The 20,784-nt window shown below is 35.3% G+C and overlaps 1 long non-coding RNA gene across 2 annotated transcripts in view; it reads left to right on the top strand.

Annotated features, from left to right (window-relative positions):
• The window catches only part of LOC129397456 (uncharacterized), a 596,722-nt gene that overhangs the window by 450,456 nt on the left and 125,482 nt on the right, over positions 1 to 20,784 (top strand). For both annotated transcript variants that reach the window (XR_010111464.1, XR_008624903.2), the window contains exons 4-5: positions 4,984 to 5,144; positions 8,092 to 8,213. This is a non-coding gene — a long non-coding RNA (uncharacterized LOC129397456). The remainder of the gene's footprint in view (positions 1 to 4,983; positions 5,145 to 8,091; positions 8,214 to 20,784) is intronic.

Genomic DNA, 20,784 nt, shown 5'->3' with positions numbered 1-20,784 from the left:
GCAGAATCTATATTAAAGCTTTTGAATATGTTCATATATGCATTCAAAACTTTCTTCCAAATGCCATCTATGCATTGCTGTGTGAATTCTTCCTATGCTGCAGCGATGTCCTGGATAACATTTAGAATGTGTAAACCTTTCCAGAAATCTAGGATCATTCAATCACATTCAGTTGTTTCAACAGCCTGTGCAAATGTATGCTTTGAATGCTGCTATTGCACCTTGGTCCATTGGTTGAATGAATGTGATGATGTTCAGCTGCAAATATATAACCTTTACATCAGAATGTATGTTTCTGTTATGCTGTGGATACCCTGGAGCATTGTTTAAGATCAGAAGAATCATAAATGGGATGTTGTTTTTCCTACAATAATATCTTGCCTGCAGAATAAAACAGTTCAAAAACCAGTTTTCAAACAAAGCTGTTGTCATCCAATGTATGCTTGCTCACATTCTTGAATGCTCTAGGGTTCTCTGAGTGGTAGATTAGAAAAGGCTTGAATTTGAACCCTATGGTATTTCCCATTTCCATCCCAAAGCAAGGTCAAACAATCTCTCAATGTCTTGAATCCTCTCACTGTCTTGGACTCTTGAGGAATGTGTGTATCCACTGGCATACACTTCCAAAATAAGCTTGTTTTATTGATGTAAAATATTTGTTCTGGCAAGTATTTCTCATCCACAATTATTCTATGCTGCTCTTCCTTAAAAAGGTCAAGACCTTCAGTATCTGCACTTACTGCCTCATTGCTGACCTTCACATTATGAAAATTATAAGCTACTTGAAGCAATGGAACCACTATGACTTGCTATAAACATTTGCTTATAAGTAGGACCATTGGCACACTCTTTTATTATATTGAAAGACACTGTCTTACTCTGGATTGTCAGAAGGCTTAGAGTATACTGTATTAGTTCATTTTCATGCTGCTGATAAAGACATACCCAACACTGGGAAATTTACAAAAGAAAGAGGTTAATGGACTCACAGTTTCACATGGCTGGGGAGGCTTCACAATCACGGCAGAAAGTGAAAGGCACATCTCACATGGTAGCAGACAAAAGAAGAGAACTTGTGCGGGGGAACTCCCCTTTAGATCTCATGAGACTTATTCACTATTATGAGAATAGCTTGGGAAAGATGCACCCCCATGATTCAATTACCTCCCACTGGATCCTTCCCACAACATGTGGAAATTGTGGGAGCTACAATTCAAGATGAGATTTGGGTGGGGACACAGCCAAGCCATATCCTATATACTTCTGTTATCTGGTTTTCCATCCATGTGACAAGTAATTTTTTTCTTATCATTAGCTGGCCCAGCTTTTTTCTTTGTGTTGACAGTGGATTTAACTGATGCTGATGATTTCATCACATCATTGATCCATTTCTTGTCATGGTGGCGTGTGCCTGTAGTCCCAGCTACACGGGAGGCTGAGGCAAGGGAATCACTTGAACCTGGGAGGTGGAGGCTGCAGTGAGCTGAAATCGGGCCACTGCACTCCAGCCTGGTGACAGAGCAAGACTCCGTCTCAAAAAAAAAAAAAAATGATGAACAAGATCATAGATTGCAAAAGTCCTAACTCATGTGTGATGGCCATTATTGGTTTGCCAGCTTCATGCTGGGAAATTATCTCAAGTTTGTCTCAAGAGTAATTGCCTTCCTCTTCTTCTTCCCACCAGAAGGGGGAGAAACAAACTGACATTTTGTAGACAAGATCAGATGCAAAAACACAAAACACAATATCCAAAAACTGCTGGCAACTCAGGACACTATAGAGTATTGGTAGTCTGCCCTAGTGATTGTGTCACTGACTGGGAGCTATAACTCATGGTCACTACCCAGCATCACAAGAAAGAATATTGTACTGTATAATGCTAGCCTGGAAAAGATCAAAATTCAAAATTCCAAGTATGGTTTCTACTTTTGTATCATGGTAAAGTTGAAAAATCCATCACAGAGCAAGAACTGATGTGGTGAACTCTGATGTTAAATAATTGAACTAATCGCAATCGACAATTCTTGGCTCAGGTGAGTTGCAGCTTCTTGTCCCTAGGTATGCAGTTTCATCCAACCGCTATTAAATCACTACAGGAAGCCAGTCAGACATGATCTCCACTCATATTTATCTAGCCTGTTTGGTATGGTAGAACAGGGTTGTTATTGGAAACAGAAATGCCTAGCTCACATATCCACATGTGAAGAGGTAAATTTCCACCCTCATCTCAGACCATATCTAAAAATTAACTCAAGTGAATAATAGACTTAAATATAATATCTTAAAAATACAAATTGTAGAAGGAAATATAGAAAATCTTTATGACCCGAATGAGGCAAAAATTTCTTATATACCAGCAAAGAACATGGTCCACAAAAGAAAAAAAATGCTAAATTTGACATAATAAATTTCTAAACTTTTGTACTTCAAAAAACACCATTAAAACCTAATAAGACAAGCCACATACTGGGAGAAAATATTTGCAAAACAAATATTAAGTTAAGAACTTGTATCAAGAATTTACAAAGACCTCATAGAACTCAAGAATACAACCCAATTAAGAAATGGGGAAAAATATGCCAAATATATCACCCAAGAAGTTACATGAATGGTTGAGAAGCACTCAGAAAGATGCTCAAATCATGTCGTTAGGAAAATGCAAAATAAAACCACAATGAAATATCATTTCATACCCACTAGAATGGCTATAACCAATAAAGCAGACAAGAAAAAATTATTTTGGAGGATTTAGAAAATAGGGACCCTCATGCAACGCTGGTGACAATGTAAAATAATACAGCCATTTTGGAAAACACTTTCATCATTTTCTCAAAAAGTTAAACATAAAACTACCATATGTCTCAATAATTCTACTCCTATGTATATACCCAAGAGAAATTAAAAATATGTCTGTTCAAAGCTGTGTGTGTGAATGTTCATAGCAGCATTATTTTTAATAGCAAAAAGTGAGGGAAAAGTGAAATACCCATCAACTAATGAATGAATGAACAAAATGTGCTATGCTCATACAACAGAATGCTATTCAGCAATAAAAAGTAATGAATTATCAATGCATGTTACATCATGGGAGGACCTAAAACATTACATTAAATGAAAGAAGTCAGACACAGGAGGCCACATAGCATAAGAGTGCATTCATATGAAATGTCCCGAAAAGGCAAATCTGTCAAGAGAGAAAGTTGATAGTGGTTGTCTGAGACTGTGGTTGAAAATGAGAACTAAATGTACATGAACATGAGTAATCTTTTTAGAGGAAAGAGAATGTTCTAAAACTGATTTATGGTGATGGCTGTTAAATTTTTACTTGAGTAAAATTCAAAAACCATTGAATCATTCACTTGATTTTTTTGATATGTAAAACATTCCTCAAGAAAACTGTTAAAAAATGAAAAACAGAACATCTGGGTTCAAAGGTTAGTTCCTTGTTTTACTAACATCTATCTTTCGGCAGGTTTAAAATAGTAAAATCTGTATCTACATCATACAGTTGGATGAGGTTGACATAAGATAAATATGTCATGGACCTAGAAAAGAATAGAAGTTTAATTAGTAATAATTATTATTGTTTGCAATACTATGAAATTATTTTTCTTTCCACCTTCTCTTCACATCTCTGAGGTCTCTAAAGTTCTGATTAAACGTTAATAAAGTAACTGGTAGACTATATACACACAGAAAGGTATTTGCTGGTTATTTTAGGCTAAGCTTATAGATTTTAAAACAACTGAAAGAAAATTAAAGGTATAAGAATTTTGTGTGATATCTACTTTTATCCTAAGATAGCCTATGTGCTAGTCCTCTCTGGAAGAGAAGAGTTGGAGTAGTGAGATGGATAAGATTTACTTGAGGGTCTGCCCTTGAGGTTAGATGGCACCTCACAGACTCCTCTTAAATCTTTTTACCTGGCTAGCACTGAGCAAATAGGAGTAAGTATGGTAGACCAATATGTGTAAAATCTAATTCAATTACATATGTTAATTTAATTAAAAGCTTTAAAATAGGTGATAATTTCCTTTAGCTGAGAAGAGATGATTATAAAATCCATAAAAGAATGAACTTTCACTTATAGTTATAAAATTTTTAAAAATATTTTACATTTTGATTCATGAGAAAACATTAGTTCACATTAGTTCAATTCTATTGTCTGAATTTTCCATACCTGCTACAATATAAACCTAGTTTTTAAAACGACACTTAGAGATTTGCATGGGAATATATTAATGTCTTCTTCCTCAGGCCTTTCCTAAACAGATTTTTTTTTTCTTTAGCTTTCAACTTTTACTTTTAGGAAGTTTTCACAACCATCATTGGTACACTATTCATTGAATGACAATCCTCCCATTATCAAACTGTTTATTTTGAATCTCCAATATTCTTTAGTGGCCTTCCGTGGATTGCTTTGCCTGTATTATAGGCTTCTACTCTAGATATATATTTACTAATGTGCTAAATGGCACATTATTTTTCAGAATTTTCCTAAGCCATCAAATCTGTTAGCATTCCTCAGGGTCACACTTGATTTTTCTACCTTCTGCCATCTCTTTTCTAATATGGCACCATAAAATATAAGGTGCAAACTACTTTATTCCTTGCACTAATTAAAAATTTATTGTAAATCCCACATCTTCTAAGAGTCTCCCACCACTCCCCTTCACCCCACACGTAATCAGTCAAATGTATAAAGTGTTTCTTCTGAGGTCCCGTTCTTCTTGGATCTAATATTTATTGAGATTATTATGTGCAAGATATTAGGCTGAGCACATTGACTGCATTATCACATTTTTCTCACAATAATTTTAGGAAGTAGGAATGCTACTGACTTCATTTTGTGATAAGGAAATGGAGGCTTAGCAAGAATAAGCAACATGTATCTACGAGATCGTTTCTGACATGTGACTCTATTATGTTTAATCTGAGAACCACACTATCAACACAAAATAAACTGCCTAATTGTTCTTACAGGATGTTCTTGACGAAGTTCTCAGCCTCTGTTGGTTTAAACAAAAAATCTTTGTCCTCTGTGGTTAGACACAAGACAGGAAAAGCCAGAAATAATGAAATTCAGCAACCTCTGGGGTGCTGGGATGGAGACATTTCCATGAGGGGCTTCATTCAAAGAACAGGTTGGTAAATCGTCAGATATCCAAATTTAGGGGGGTGGCTCAAGCATGAGTGAAGAAAAAGTATCAAGTATCACTTGTTATATATTGGGGAGAAAGAATTGGGTAGGTTGCAAATCTCAAACTGAAAGAGACAGAACAGACTCTCACAGACAAGTGCCAAGACTAATTTTTCTCTGCATGCCTTCCAATACAAGTGAAAACTGTTGTCAAGTGGCTACTGCTCTCCAGGGTGAGGACTGGTTTTATCGACGGCAGCAGTGTTTGCAGTAAGAGTATCACTGAAAAGGATCCAAAGTTCTCACAGCTTGTTCCAATATTTTATGCACGTAGGCTCCAAGTTTCAAATTTTCAATCGGTTTTTTGATGCTCTTTTCTAAAAGACCTCCAATTTAACTCAAAGAATATTCAAGAAAACAATAGCTTCAAGGACTCCAAATACTTATGGTTACTCAGTTTCAATATAAAACATTTTGTCTTAGCTCTTAATTGGTTTGAATTATTTACAATCAGTTTGAATCAGTTGGAGCCAGTATCCAAACATAAAAAGAAAGTATCTATTTTGAACTTTCTTAACAGCTTTTTATTCTAACAGTTTTGAACCAACTTCAAACACTTCAATACAGTTTGAATCAATTAGCATGTACCTAAAAACACTTAATAAATAAGAATTTGATAGGTTCTTTGAATTGCATTACTGATTTATTTCACTGGTATCCTAACTAAGTATATTATCCCACCACTCTAATTCACAGTGCAAGTTATTACCAAGTTAGTTTCTTTAAGATGCATTGTTCATTAAGGGCATATGAGGTAGCAGGTACTTTGCTAGGTGCAGGTAACGGTTTTTTCCCCAAACATCAGCTTTGATTCCTCATAGGTTTCAGAACTAAAATACAAACTCATTGGCTCATCAAATTTTTGTCACATTCTAAATTTGGTCTTTATTTTCTTATAGTTTTATGTCGAACTCTTTATGATTTCTGTCTATTCTGACTTATTATCTATTCTTTAAACATACTTGAACTTTTTTCCCTTTGAACTCATAATTTGATTAGAATGGAAGGCCATTCCATAAGTATTTGCCCTGCCAAAGTTGTTCTTGATGAAGAGAACATTTACTGCATATTTAGTTGCCTACCATTGATTCCCCCCTTCTTCTACTAATATATCCAGAGTTCATTTCATAGCAGCACTACCTATGTCACTCTTAATCCATTTCCTGCCATAATAATTGGTTCATGGATAAATATATGACCCAATCAGAGTAATTAAAAAGTAATTCAGGATCTAGGCTGGAGGGAAAGGTATTCCGTTTTACTCTTGATTGAACCTGGAAGAATATGGTTAGTGTTACTCTGAATAAGAAAAGTGTCTAGCCAAGGAGGAGTAGACAGATGAAGAAAAAAAGAATCCTGATGTCAGTATGTAATCCTTTAATCAAATATTTTCCACTATGAGAGGCAATATTTTTATCCCTTTTCCCCCAAAGACAATTTACATTGAATTTTCTTTTATCTATATTTGCCTCATGTTTTTATTTCATTCTGTACTTCTATAGAGATAAGAGTTTAGGGCACTACCTATGCATGACATCTTATATGTTCTGCTCCTTCTTTTAAAATTTGTCTCCTCATCCACTAAAGAAATTCATTGGGAAATTTAGAATATGCTGTTTCCATAGGGATAATAGCTGTTTGAATGTATATGATATCTATTTTAAAGAAAGCAAATACATATAACAATATATTTTGCATCTTTCGTTATAAGAAAATACGGATTTCTATGTGTGTGTATGTGTGTGCTTTAAAAAGGCCCGTTGGTCTAAGAGGTTTCCTGTTAACTCTATGTACAAGTGCAAATCCAGTTAATTCTATTAATGACTAAAAGAACAATAAAAGCAAATTTGTAAATGGATTCTATGTCCTAGTATGTATAAAGCACTTTAAGAATGTCTCGTAGCTCTCAGAATCTTCCCTGACCTCAGATCAATGCTAGAGGTGATCTTTACGTTACGTCAACATTTCCACCAGTGATGTCACAGTCTATCTGCTGGGCCACCAAAAGAATGCCAGGGGAGAGAGTAGTTACTGGTAACTATTTTCTCTTACTGTGTATCAAAATGGACAGCATTAAGGTGTCATCTACAAACAGATCATCTTCCATACAAGAACCAGAGATTGATTTGCTGGGATAGTGTATTTCATCCACTAAAAAGAATTATTGTACTACATGAATTTTAAAAATACACTGTTTTCCTTCTGATATTTCTTTGAAAATTTCCAAACAGATAATTACAAAGCAAGAATATAATGACTTTTAAACTTTTTGATTGTGTGTATGATAAAATGTACAGCTTTCCTGAATCATTCCAGTAATTTTTCCTAAATCATTCTTTTACTTCAGAGCAAAGTTGGCAAGGAAAAGTGTTCCTGATTAAAAAATAACCTACTGATGTTGTTATGTGGCCATTTTATGTTATATATGTTTTATATGTTAATAGGTTATATGGCCATTCTGTTATGTAGCCATTCTTGTGTGTGTGTGTATGTATGTTTATATGTAGTTGAGCTAAGTGTGGAAAACCTGTGTTTAAGATTTTTCTGACTTACAAACTCATTAATATTGTCATTAAAGACGAAAAAAAGGTTTTCTACTGAAACCTCAGTCATTTCTCTGACCACTGGTTTCTGAACAAAGAAACCTCATTGAACATGGAGCATCCTGAGTCACCATCTTTTGACTCTTGTACATTTCAACTCCTGAAGGCAGGATTTATAAAGACACCTCACTGCTTTGTATACCCTACACTGTCAGTTTCTAAATTTAATTTTTATGTAATTGACATTTATAACTAGCTTTCATTTTCAAGTTTAGAAGATACCTCCTGTAAACATATATGGAGAAGTTTGAAAATTTTACCTTTCTGTTGTTGTTTATTTATTTTTAGAGGCAAAGTTTCACTCTGTGGCCCAGGCTGGAGTACAGTGGCACAATCAGCTCCCTGCAGCCTTGAACTCCTGAGCTCAAGCAATCCTTCCACCTCAGCCTCCCAAGTTGCTGAGACTACAGGTGAGCACCATCTCGTCCCTCACCCAGCTAATTTTAAATTTTATTTTATTTTTTCAATTTTTTTATAGAGATGGGGGTCTCTCTATGTTGCCCAGTCTGGTCTCAAACTCCTAGCCTTAAGCCATTCTCTTGTCTTGGCATCCCAAAGTGCTGGGATTACAGACCTGAGCCACCATGCCCAGCTTGTTACTGTCTTCATTAAAACTTGCAAATTTCAGAGAAAAATATATTAATCAAGTCTCAGAATATCATCAAAATTATTAAGGCAAGCTGTCTTTCAAACTAAATTCCAAGACATTTTTCCTTTAAACTGCCTTAATTTTTTTTCTTTGTAAACCTGTACAACTTAATTAGAATGTGTTTGACTAAACATCTGGATAAATGTCACATTTTCCCAAATTGGCCTACATGGACAAAAAAGAAATCTGTTATTAGTATATTACACAATAACTAAGTCGTATGTGGTTTTAAACAACAGCCAGGGGAAACATGCCTGTCATAAAAGCATCACATACATTACTTCTACTGCTTGGCTAGCAGATATTCAGACACCAGAGTTAAATATTTTTAAGTAGTTTCTCATGAGAACAATTTCTCCTGAGATAAATAGATAAAAGAAGAACTAAAAAGTGAAGAAAAACTAGTAATAATTTTGCAATAAATCTGTAATTTTTGTAAAAATTAGTAATAAGTTTGTATCTACTATTTATGATACTAAGTTTCTGTTTGCTGTTGAGTTCTGTTGAGGATTTGATGACATTAAAGAAGCCATTTGCCTATGGAATCGCTCTCATCCTTTCTCATATGCTAATCTCCCAGGAGAGTTCTTCTTCTGAACATCTTTCATCTCCAGTCTAATAGCCACAATAATATATATCACAGGGGATGCTTAGAAAAAAATATTGAGACAAGTATAAAAAATGTCTACCATAGAGTCTGACTTCTATCAAATTCTAACTTATTATTTTCTTTTTTCCTCTTTCTAACAAAAAAGATAATGAGAGAATTGCTGGCTATTTGGAAGAGAGAAAAATCATATAATTTCAAGACTTCTAAATTTAACAGTAATAAAGTAATTTTTCTAGATTAATTGCTTCTGATTTTTATGAATGTTTGAATTCATCAGTATTTATTGTTTTTACTGCAAAATTCCCATATCCTAGATGTTTTAACTTTAAGTAGAAAAATTTGATTCCCATGTTTTGTTTATGATATAATTTAATCAATGGAATTGCATTAAAATGGTACACAATTTTAGGCAAAAAATACAATAAATATTAATGATATTGTTGTATGGAAGTAACATTAACTGACCTGAAGATACTATCAGTGAACATTTAGATTAGTTAACAAAGGGAATGAACATGAATGGGCTACCTTCTACGAACTACACCGTATGCTAGGTCTTGTGTAACCAGTATCTCCTATTAATCCTTGTGGTAACTGTTTGCACTGATGTTATTATATACATGGTAAGCCAAATATTTATTTGCTATTCTTTTCTTTTCTATTTTCTTTTTCTTTCTCTCTCTTTCTTTCTTTCTTTCTTTCTTTCTTTCTTTCTTTCTTTCTTTCCTTTTCCTTCCTTCCTCCCTCCCTCTCTATCTCTCTCTCTCTTTCTTTTTTTTTTTTTGGCAGAGACTCACTCTGTCGCCCAGGCTGGAGTGCAGTGGCACAATCTTGGCTCAATGCAACCTCTGCCTCCCGGGTTCAAGCAATTCTCTGTCTCAGCCTACCGAGTAGCTGGGATTACAGGCACCCGCCAACACGCCCAGCTAATTTTTGTATTTTTAGTAGAGACAGGGTTTCACCATCTTAGCCAGGCTGGTCTTGAACTCCTGACCTCGTGATCTGCCCACCTCGGCCTCCCAAAGTGCTGGGATTACAGGCATGAGCCACGGCACCCAGCTGGTAAACCAAATATTTCAAGTTAGGAAGTTCGAGGCTTGAAGAGATGAACAATTTACGGAAAGGCACATGGGTAATAAGGGAGAAATCTGATTTCTAAACCAAGTTCCTTTCCTCCAAAGTCCATGCCTTTCTCAGCTACCCTGTCTCCACATAGCACCACAGAGTTCCTCACTGCCATTGCCTTAGAAGTGGTGATTCCCTTACCACGGGTGTTTGTGCAGATTTCCCCACCATGTAGATAATGAATGGGTTGAGAAGAGCTATATTGACAAATGACTACCATTTGAGTAACAGAGGTGTCTATATACTTGAGTTGTGAGGTATGTAAAGAATGGATTCTTCTATATATTCAATTTAAGTGGCAATTTGCTTCTAAAGTCAATACCCCAGAGCCCATTTAGCTTAAAATATGGCAAAATTATTTTACTAATGGTGATATTTCAACCACTGATGGTCTCCATTTTTCTCTATTACCCCTTTTGAACACTTGCTCTATATTGAATCCCGAGTGATCTCCTTAAATCTGATGACATATTTCTTTTGCTTCTTTGATGGCTTTCCTTTGCTGTGTTTGAAGACCCCAATTCTTCCTCTAACCTTCAAGGCACTCCATAAGCTGGTTCCCACATCTCACATCTGCAGCATCATCTCAAATCTCTCTTCCCCTGAGACCATGCCCTCCAGTTACACTGGCCTTATCTCAGATGCTTAAAATACATCAGGACTTACATGTATGCTTTCTCTCTCTCTAGAAAGATATTTCTTCCTTCCTCCAAATTTTTTGTTTAATTAATTGCTGTAGAGTAAAGCTCTATATCTCAGCTCAAATATCACTTTAGGGGAAATCATCCCTGATCCTCTGTACCAGATCTTCTGTGTGCCTCCTTAACTCCATGCTCTTTTTCTTCATAGGATTTGTAAGAATTTAAATCATATGTTTGTGCAATTATTTAACTAGTGTGTACCCTCCTAAACTGTAAACTCCTTTAGACCACTGTTTATTTTGCTCAGCATTATTCACTTTTGGATTACCTTGTTGTTTTGCTCAACATTATATCACCAAGCATGTAGTAGAGTACTAAGCATAGGTAATCAATAAATATTTGGGGAATCAATAACGCATATTCTTCTAAACCGCCTTCTTTTTCATTTTTCTTATTTGGATGGATATGATGGAACTTAAAAAAATACAAAAAGTTTAGTGATAGAGGACAAAGCACGTGGATAAATACTATGGTCTGAATGTTTGTATGCCCCCAAAATTGATGTGTTGAAATTCTAACTTCCAATGTAGTGGTAGTAGAAGGTGGAGCCTTTGAGAGACAATTAGGTTATGAGGATGGAACTCTCATGAATGGGATTGGTGCCCTCATAAGAAAACTCTGGAGACCCAGACAGTCCCTTCCACCAGGTGAGGAAACAGCTAGAAGGCACTGCCCACAAGGAAGTGTGATACCATTGGCACCTTGATCTTGGACTTCCCAGCTTCCAGAACTGTGAGAAATAAATTTATGCTATTTATAAGCTGCCTAGTTTATGATATTTTTGTTATAGCAGCCCAAACAGACTAGGACAATAAGCCTGTTGAAAAAAAGCAAAGATATTTGTATCTCATAATTTCATTTGCAAAAGAACACCTGTTACAGAGAAAATCATTAAGAGAGAGACAATGATTCTTTCTATACACGTTAGTTGACCTTTCTTTCCCCAGTACCTCTGCATTTGCCCAATGGATTCAGTACAGAATGACCATGGCTGCATAAAAAAGAGATTATGAATGAGCTCAGCAACACATATCCGTATTCAATGAGACTTCTCTGACAATTGCCACTAAGAAGTGCCCAACTTGCCACTAGCAAAAACTAAAGCTAAATTCCAAACCTGACCTCTGAATTACAGGGGATTATTTGTCCATCTGGTAGCAAAGTGGCTTCATTGGACAGTTTCATCATGAAGAAGACAGCAATTTATCCTCACCAGAATGGATATTTATTCTATTTAAAGCTTTTCTTTTCCTCTTTGCTTTAGTTTTGCTAGCACTGACATCCATGAACTTACTAAAGACCTTATTCTCTACCATGGTGTTTCACATAATGTTTCTGACTAAGGAACTCATTTAGTGAAAAGAGTCATGCAGCAATCTTCTCATACCTATGATATTTACTCCTCTTAAAATGTACTCTACCAAAGTCAGGTGTCCTTATAGAGCAACAAAAGAGTAGAATTACTTGCTGAGAGCTGAAAGTCAAAATCTTGAAAATTTAGGCACTGTCATACAAAATTCAGGGCATGCTTTGAACCAACAGACATCCATAGCTTGTGTGTATATAGGTCCAAGAATTGAAAGATAGAAGTAAAAATGTCTTCTCTCTCGTAAAGTTAATATTTCCTTTAAGTTTTTTTTATTTTTTGCTTTCTGTCCTGAAACTCTTGGGTTCTGCTAGTTTAAAAGTCTTCATTCAAAATGGAGAAATCATTTCAATAAAGGACTAAAAGTGATTTTGGGAATTGAAAATTGTGATAGCCACTTGGCTGTTTAAGGTTTCTCCTGCCAACAGGCAAAGAAAAGGGTGCTCTGCTCTGTCGTGACAGATATCCGTTGTTATGAGGGAGAGAGAGAGCTCTTTGTATAGACCCCAAGAGATTATTTGTGATCTCCTTTATTTTAATATTTAGAAGACTATATGTAAACCAATAAAGGGTAGTATTACTTAGAAATTAGACCTTGAGAAACAAAGGTTTAGGTTTTAAGCTATCTTACTGGGGAAAATTCTGGCTAGCTTAGGCTAAAAGAACCACAGAATGGATAGTGGAGAAAGGAAATCATAAATGGAAAATACTGTCTGTGATCAATTACAGAAACTAGGATGCAACCAGCTATGCATACCTTTTCTTGCCTATTTTGTAATTTTACACACACACACACATACACACCATTCTGTTCTTTTTACCTACCTTTTTTCTAATTATTTTAAATAATAAATATAGTGAATAAAACTGTGACTGAACTAGAAGAGCAATTAACATCAAATTAACATCCACAAAAATGGTTACAGTGAGTGATAAGATTTTTCTTCTATTTTTAGGGGAAAGAATGAAAATATCATCATTTATATGTGAGATAGTTGCATCATGATAGTAGAAATATTATTTTGCATTATTGTCACTATTTAGAAGTTTAAATATAGTAAGAGAGCATATGGATACTGAATAATAAATATTGGAAATTACTAGACATTATTCATTGGCACTTGAGCCTGCTTATATCCCTGTCTTCTATACTGTCCTTTGTACAAAGCTGGTGTTAAAATACTCTCTTGCCAGCTGGGTTCTGGTTACCTTCTATCAATAGGGACACTTGTGAAAGATGGGAAGGCTATCAGTGATTTAACACCATTCCCTTCTGGCAGCACTCACTGAGCGACCATAAATTCCTGCAAAAGTACAGGTGGTTCCAGCATTTGTGCCAGGGTTCCAAATGTAGCCGAGTTAGTGGTAACATTGGATGATTCTGGGCCACTGAAGGTTATTGCAGGCTATTTTAATAGCTCTGGGGATCTGGCAGAGATCCATTGTTATTGTGAGTTTGGACTCTTTAAGAGGCAATATCCTTCAAACAACAGGGACTTGTGAAGCAACTACAGAGAACATTGTGGGCTTAGACAAGCTTTTAATATTTTGCTATTGTGGAGACCTTAATATCTTTCTGTAGTCACTAATCTTTAGGAAACAGGACCTTCCTCTTTTTTCATTTTTCTGCCCTCTCACAAAAACATGTAAAATCATTTCTCATGTTATCTTTCTATTCAAAAACACTAGAATAGATTCTATTTTCCTTATCGGACATTGGTTCATTCTCTTCTTTCCTACCTCTTGATATTGCCCCAAAGCTTAGTAATTCATACTCATCTTTCATCTATCTACACACACTCCCTCTGTGATCTAATCCAGCCGTAATCCTCCTCCAGATTCACATGTCCAGTTGCCCACTGAACATGTCCACTTGGACATGTAATAGACATTTCAAACTTGCTGTCTACAAAAAATGAACTTTTGAACTTTCTTCTCACAAGTGTTTCATCCTACGATCTTTCTGATCTCAGTTGATGGAAATCACCCTTTCATAACCTTAGATCCCTCTCCAACACTTCTCTTTCTTTCATATTTTATACCATCAGGGAAATCTATTTTTTTTCTGTCTTCAAAATATTTCTAGGACCACATCAATTTTTATCACAACCTCTGCTATCACCATGGTCCAAGCCTCCATTATCTTTCACCTGATTTACTGTAATTGTCTCCCAGATAGACCATCCTTCTATCATTATTCCAAATACTGCAGAATGCTACTTTAAAAATATTAGTGAGAGGTCCTATAACACCTTTGCTCAGAATCTGCCAATGATTCTCTTCCATTCAAAAGAAAATATAAATTTATTATAATAGATTACAAAATTTGCTTCACTCATATTAGTATCTCTTTGACCTGAATTCCTGAAAGTTTACTTTCAATCCACCATCCTGACCTTCTTGCTGTAATTTTTTTCTTTTTTCTCGCAAGTGCCGTGCTTTCTTTCACTTCAGAAAATTTGTTCTACCCATTCCTTCTGCCTCAAGCTCTCTTCCCCTACAACATCTACAAGGCTAACCCACTCACCTCTATTAAGTGTTCTCTCAATGTTACCTTCTTAACTAAGCCTATCCTTACTACCTGCGCCTTCTCCCAGCACTATAGATTCTATTTTCTTTACTTTTTTCTCAATATGACATATATTTAAAGAATACTATAATTTTACTGTTTATTATTCATTGTCTCACACACAAGAATATAAGTTTAACGAGGGCAGAGATTTATTTTTAACTTTTTTAAAAAAACCTTACATATCATCCCAAGTACTTGACATGTTCTAGGCATTCAGTGAATATTTGTTGAATGAAGAAATAAATTTCTTTCCTGGCATATCTTTTCTCTCCTAAATCTGGGAGAATTCTTTTAGAATAAAGACTGCTGAAATATAAAAGCAAAACAAGCTTCCTTTTTCTATCTTCTTAGCATATTCTTTCTCTTTTTCTCTCTCTCACACACATAAATACACACACAAACAGACGTATTCAGGTACAGACATATACATGTGCATGCAGACACACACAGAAGAAAAACATGCTAAGCATGACTTAAAATGTAGAAGGTTTATGTTGCAAGTGGGAGTAAAAAAATATTATGTGAAATTGACTTTCTGATGGCACAAGAAGTAGAATAAGGTTCTAAGCGCCACATGAATCGTTGTGCACAGTATGCTTTCATTATTATTCACCCTCAATTCTTCTCACACTCAAAGAAGGAAATTAAGATAATACCAAAACAATCACCCTACAAGAGAATGTTTTTATTTTTGGAGATGCTTTCAGCAGCTAATGAATGATATTACTAATTTGCATCAGAGTAGATTATTATTCTGTATCTTGGAAACCTCTCAAATTTTTTTCAGAGCTTGTATTATATTGTGATAGTCAGGTGAATGATAGGAAGAAATAGTAATTTAATGGTACATTGCAGCATTCTTCCTCTATGCTTCTCCATTATTTTTTCCTGCTCCATCAAAGAGCTTACACAGGTTCGGAATCTCCAAAAGGACATAGGTTATCGTGGAAGCAATTGCATTCTCACTATAGTTTAGTTACCAATGATTTTCTTTATATAATAAAGATAACAAATTTTGTCTGTCTATATCCATAAAATATGTTGGTTAAAATCCTTTTAAGAGAAATTAATCTAACAGACAGATGTAAAAATTTTCAGGACAGGCCTGGCGCTGTGGCTCACGCCTGTAATCCCAGCACTTTGGGAGGCTGAGGCAGGCGGATCATGAGATCAGGAGATCAAGACCATCCTGGCCAACATGATGAAACCCCATCTCTACTGAAAAATGCAAAAAAAATTAGCCGGGTGTGGTGGCACACGCCTGTAGTCCCACCTACTCAGGAGGCTGAGGCAGGAGAATTGCTTCAATCCAGGAGGCGGAGGCTGCAGTGAGCCAAGATTGTGCCACTGCACTCCAGCCTGGCGACAGAGCTAGACTCCATCATCTAAAAAAAAAAAAAAAAAAAAAAAAAGACTTTCAGGACAAATGTCTACTGTCTTGTGGATATGAATTTGAATTTCAAAGTTGGGAACATGGATGGATACTGAGAATGCCAATTCTCTTAGCAGTTGGCATAACGACTGTGTAAAGAGAAAGCTACTCAAGTTATCATATTTTCCCTTGACCTTGCCTGAGCTACACATTGTTAAACTCTCTAAAGGCCACCCGTAACCTAGGCTAAAAGGCAACAAAAGTAACCTGGTCATGAACAGGTTTATTTGTTTCAAGGTGGCCAGTATTGGTTTGGTTATGACAGCCTAAATGGAATGTTTTGGTATTGTGTTGGGCTGTGTAGACTGGAGGGATGAAAGCAGAGGCTTAGGAACTACAAAGCAATTGACATATTACCCTCTACTTGGAAAAGGAAATACATATCTACATTATATAAAATACCTCTCTTTATTCCCTTTTCCCCTCCCTCCTTCTCTCACGTGTGACACATACGCATTAACAATAGGGATAAATGCACAGGCAGTATTGCCCACATTTAGCAGGTTGGCTGGCAATGTAGCACAGCTGAATTGTCATGGTCAGTTTCCAGAAGACTGAGATAGGCAACGTCTGACTCCCGAAAAAGGAAAAAAATTCATAGTGTGGAAGAAAATGGAGATCCCTAGGATAAAACAATAGCTTTACTGATAGACTGAACCATCAATGTCCAAGGATTAAAAGAAGATCAAAGTATATCTATTCTGTTGGGCACCTAAGGTGTTTCATATAGTTGCTCTTTATCTGGTAATTAGCAGTAATATCCAGGTATCCAGCTAAATTGGGGGTAATTACGGGTTTGTAATTATGGGGTTTAGAGTCAGACAGATCTAGGTTACTGTACTAGCCATGCCACTTTTTACCCTGTGATGTTTAATAGATTTTCTGACCTATCTAAGGTTTAATCTTTCATTTGTTAAATGCACACAATGGTAATATGTTTCTGATAGGTTTGCCATAAATATCAAGTAAGATAATGCATATAAAGAACATAACATGTTGCCTAGGTCATAGGAGAGGCATAATAAATATTAGCTTTATTGACCTTGACTATTACAAGTAATTACTTTCTAGGCATTTTGTTCTGAATTGGTTGGAAAGTGAGTCTTATTCTATTTTTTATTTCAGATATTTCCAGTAGTTTCTTTAAAGAGAGATATGCTAGTTAAGACTACATCCTGAAATCTGTGACCTCACAGAAAAGTCTGTTTTGTATGTGAATTATATATGCATGCATAATTCTTTTCAAAATGAACCACTTCCCACTTCTGTCTAAATAAATCATAGTCAAAGTTTATTTCCTTTATAATCATGAAAGCATCCATCTGGAGCCCCAGTTAAGATTCTGATACTTTATAGGTAATCATAGAAATTCAGTAGCTCCTGGGAGATAAAAAATTAGGATAAAAATAACAAAAACCCCATTCTATGATCCCTAAAAAGAAAGCATGCCATAGAATGGTTTGTTCAGCTCAATGAGATATTCTCATTATTAGTCTAAAAATTATGAAATTGCCAGTGAGTGTCAAAAATAACCAAATACTAGCAATCTGAAGTTTCAAACTAAATATCAGGTGTGTTTATACAAGTAAAGTTAACTACATTTCCTCTTTAGTGAATGCTAATTCTAAACACATACCTTACTTAAGCCATGTATTTATTCATGTCATGCCTAAGCTATCATGGGTGAGGTATGGTATGAGTGGGATTCTTGGGAGTAAATGATGGAAATCACTTTGGCTAACTAAACACAAAAGGGATTTCCTGGAAGGGCACATCATGGTATAGAAAGGAAGTCTTGGAAAACCAGGCTTAGGCAGAAAAGCCAAGACCCTGAAACTTGTCAACTTAAGATACACCATAATTTGGGACCCTCTGCGATCTCTGACATTAACTGTCGTGCTAACTACTCCACGTATCTGCCAGAAATAAGCTCAACTGGATCCTCTTTTTTCTCATACTCTCTAAGTTTGAAATTCTGGAATGGAATGTCTGATTAGCTGCTGTCACATCCTCTTACTCTACCTTCTGGAGATATAACAACTTCCTCACTTAGTCTTTTGTAATGGGCCACAGAGCCCTGCTTCCAACCCATCTTGTTATTTCTGCCAAAGAGGAAGTCTGTTTGTATGCTGGATACATGTACATAGTTCGCTAGAATTCTTTCTCTGGATTTATTGCTGTGTAACATTTTGTTAGGGTAGTAATCTGGGATTGACACAGACTGAAGAGGTTTTGCATTTTCCATTATTTTTGTTTATGAAAAGTACATATATTCATATATAAATATGAAAATAATGTATGAATTTACAATGATGAGCTAAAAATATAGTTTCTAACCATTAACAGTTGTTAATTTAGAATTTTCCCATATTGCTTTTTCTCATTTTTACTATCAGTATCAATTGTTGGTACATATAGAATATTATGAAAGTAATATGAAGAACCATTTTTTGGTTGTTTCATTGTGCAAAACATACTTAAGGGAGTGCTACCACAGATTTTTTTACATATAAGAAAAGTCACACATTTGATCTTTGTGTAGAAGATACAGAAGATCATCAGTTTAACCAAAGGGAAACAAAAATCAATTTTCTCCCAATGCACTTGTATGAATTTAATCAAAATTGAAAAGTAAATAAACATATTTCCTGATGGTCTTGCTTTCTGTAGGAGGTAAAATGTTTGCATTGTTGTTGGCAAATAAAATTATCTTTTATGACAAACGAATTCATCTTTTTCCAAGGTGAAGAATTCATTTCAGATTAACTTTAAACTTATATGCTATAGGAAAAGTTAAAACTTTAGTAAGAGATATTATGACTATATTTAATCACGATTATTTCACACTGGGAATAAAACTGACTGAATTCAACTATCATGTATTTCCCATGATATTTCAGTCTTTGAAAGACTTTTGAGATCTCAGGGGCAGTGTATTCCTTACATGAGCACTTCTTAGCATATTATATTTCCCAATCTCAATTATCTCTCCCTTTACTCATTTAAAAGATGCCTGAGAAAACTCAGTTCTCAGAATACACATTTAAAATGTGACCTATTCTTTCCATTGAGTTAACAAATTAAAATCATTTTAATTTTGTCTCCTAAGCTTTGCTCTTTATAAATGCTTTCTTCTTTTCTATAGTCAAAAGGTTTTGTTTTGTTTTGTTTTTTAATCTCGCCCCCTTTTTGTTGGTATGTGGGAGGGGAAGGATGGTGTTTGAAGTAAACATGCTTTCAATGTTAAGGGCAAAATAATTTTATTGACGGATAATGGATTAGAAAGTTACAAAACATTATGAAAGCATAGCCGTAACACAGCAATTAGATATATAAAAAATACTGATGGTCCTTTAGGGCTCTGCTTAAAACACGGTGTTTTTCATTTAGAAAATGAAATAATTTAATTTATTAATAGAAGTAGCTGTACTGGTGAGGCACTTTTCCTGTAATTGGGATGGCTTTTACTCAATCATTAACAACTTGTTTAAAAGTATCCATCTGAAGATGGCTAATGGTCATATTGGAGGGTTAGTTCTTCACCATGAAACAGAACGAGGCAAAAGGGCCTGTACTGAGTATTGGTCTCTGATCTTGGTGCAGCTAGCATAATGTCCAATCATGTTTGGCCATTTTTTCCTATTTAATGCTTAAATGAAGCGTATAAATTAGGTATTTGACTTCCCATTTCTGTGAGGAGGAAAATGTTTATTTTAGAAAAACCAAAAACTCAAGTTCTAAGACTTTGATTTGTTTTCATTTCCCCTGCAGTCATTTCTACTGAGAACATCATGTCACAGACACCAGACACATTGCCATGTAAGAGAAGCATTACCAGATACCAAAATTTTGGGTCGTTTTAATTACACAAATAACACAGTATTTTTTTCCTAAACATAAGCATGAGTCCATGGTATTTACCTAATAAGAGAAAACTTGGTTGAAAGGGGAAGCTTTTAATATGGTTCCAGGTCTGGTGACAAGGTTATGCATAATAGTTTTTTTCTTCTGAAGAATAGGATAGAAAAACAAAATACAAAGATACCAAAATAGGCAATAAAGGTATCTGTATGTATTTCTGCTTTTGTCTTCAGGTAAATTTAATGTGAAAATATGTGTGTGTGTGTGTGTGTGTGTGAGAGAGAGAGAGAGAGAGAGCATATTAAATATATATTTTAAGTGACTTCTTTTGAGTTAGAAGAATTTTAGCAATTATTGATTCTCCCTAAGTCACCAATGTTTGCCACTTCATTTGTGTATTTAGAAACAGACAGGCTAAAAAAATGAAGAGAAAGAAAGAAACAAAACCCAACTGTGGCACCTAAGAAGGCAAAGAAGCAAATGGCATAAGACATCCATCTCTTTCCTTTTACCGCTTCCTTGATTCCCATTCTCCCAACTCTGATAAAAGCATTTTTACCTCACAATGGAAGTGAATGGTAAAATATATGGTATCAGCTAATGTGTAATCTTGATCTTGATCTACACCCGGGCCCATGACGTCACTGCTTGTGCAAGAAGAAAAG

The sequence above is a fragment of the Pan paniscus genome, chromosome 2 (genome assembly GCF_029289425.2).
Source record: "Pan paniscus chromosome 2, NHGRI_mPanPan1-v2.0_pri, whole genome shotgun sequence".
Classification (NCBI taxonomy): domain Eukaryota; kingdom Metazoa; phylum Chordata; class Mammalia; order Primates; family Hominidae; genus Pan; species Pan paniscus.
This window is presented reverse-complemented; position numbering and strand designations above follow the sequence as displayed.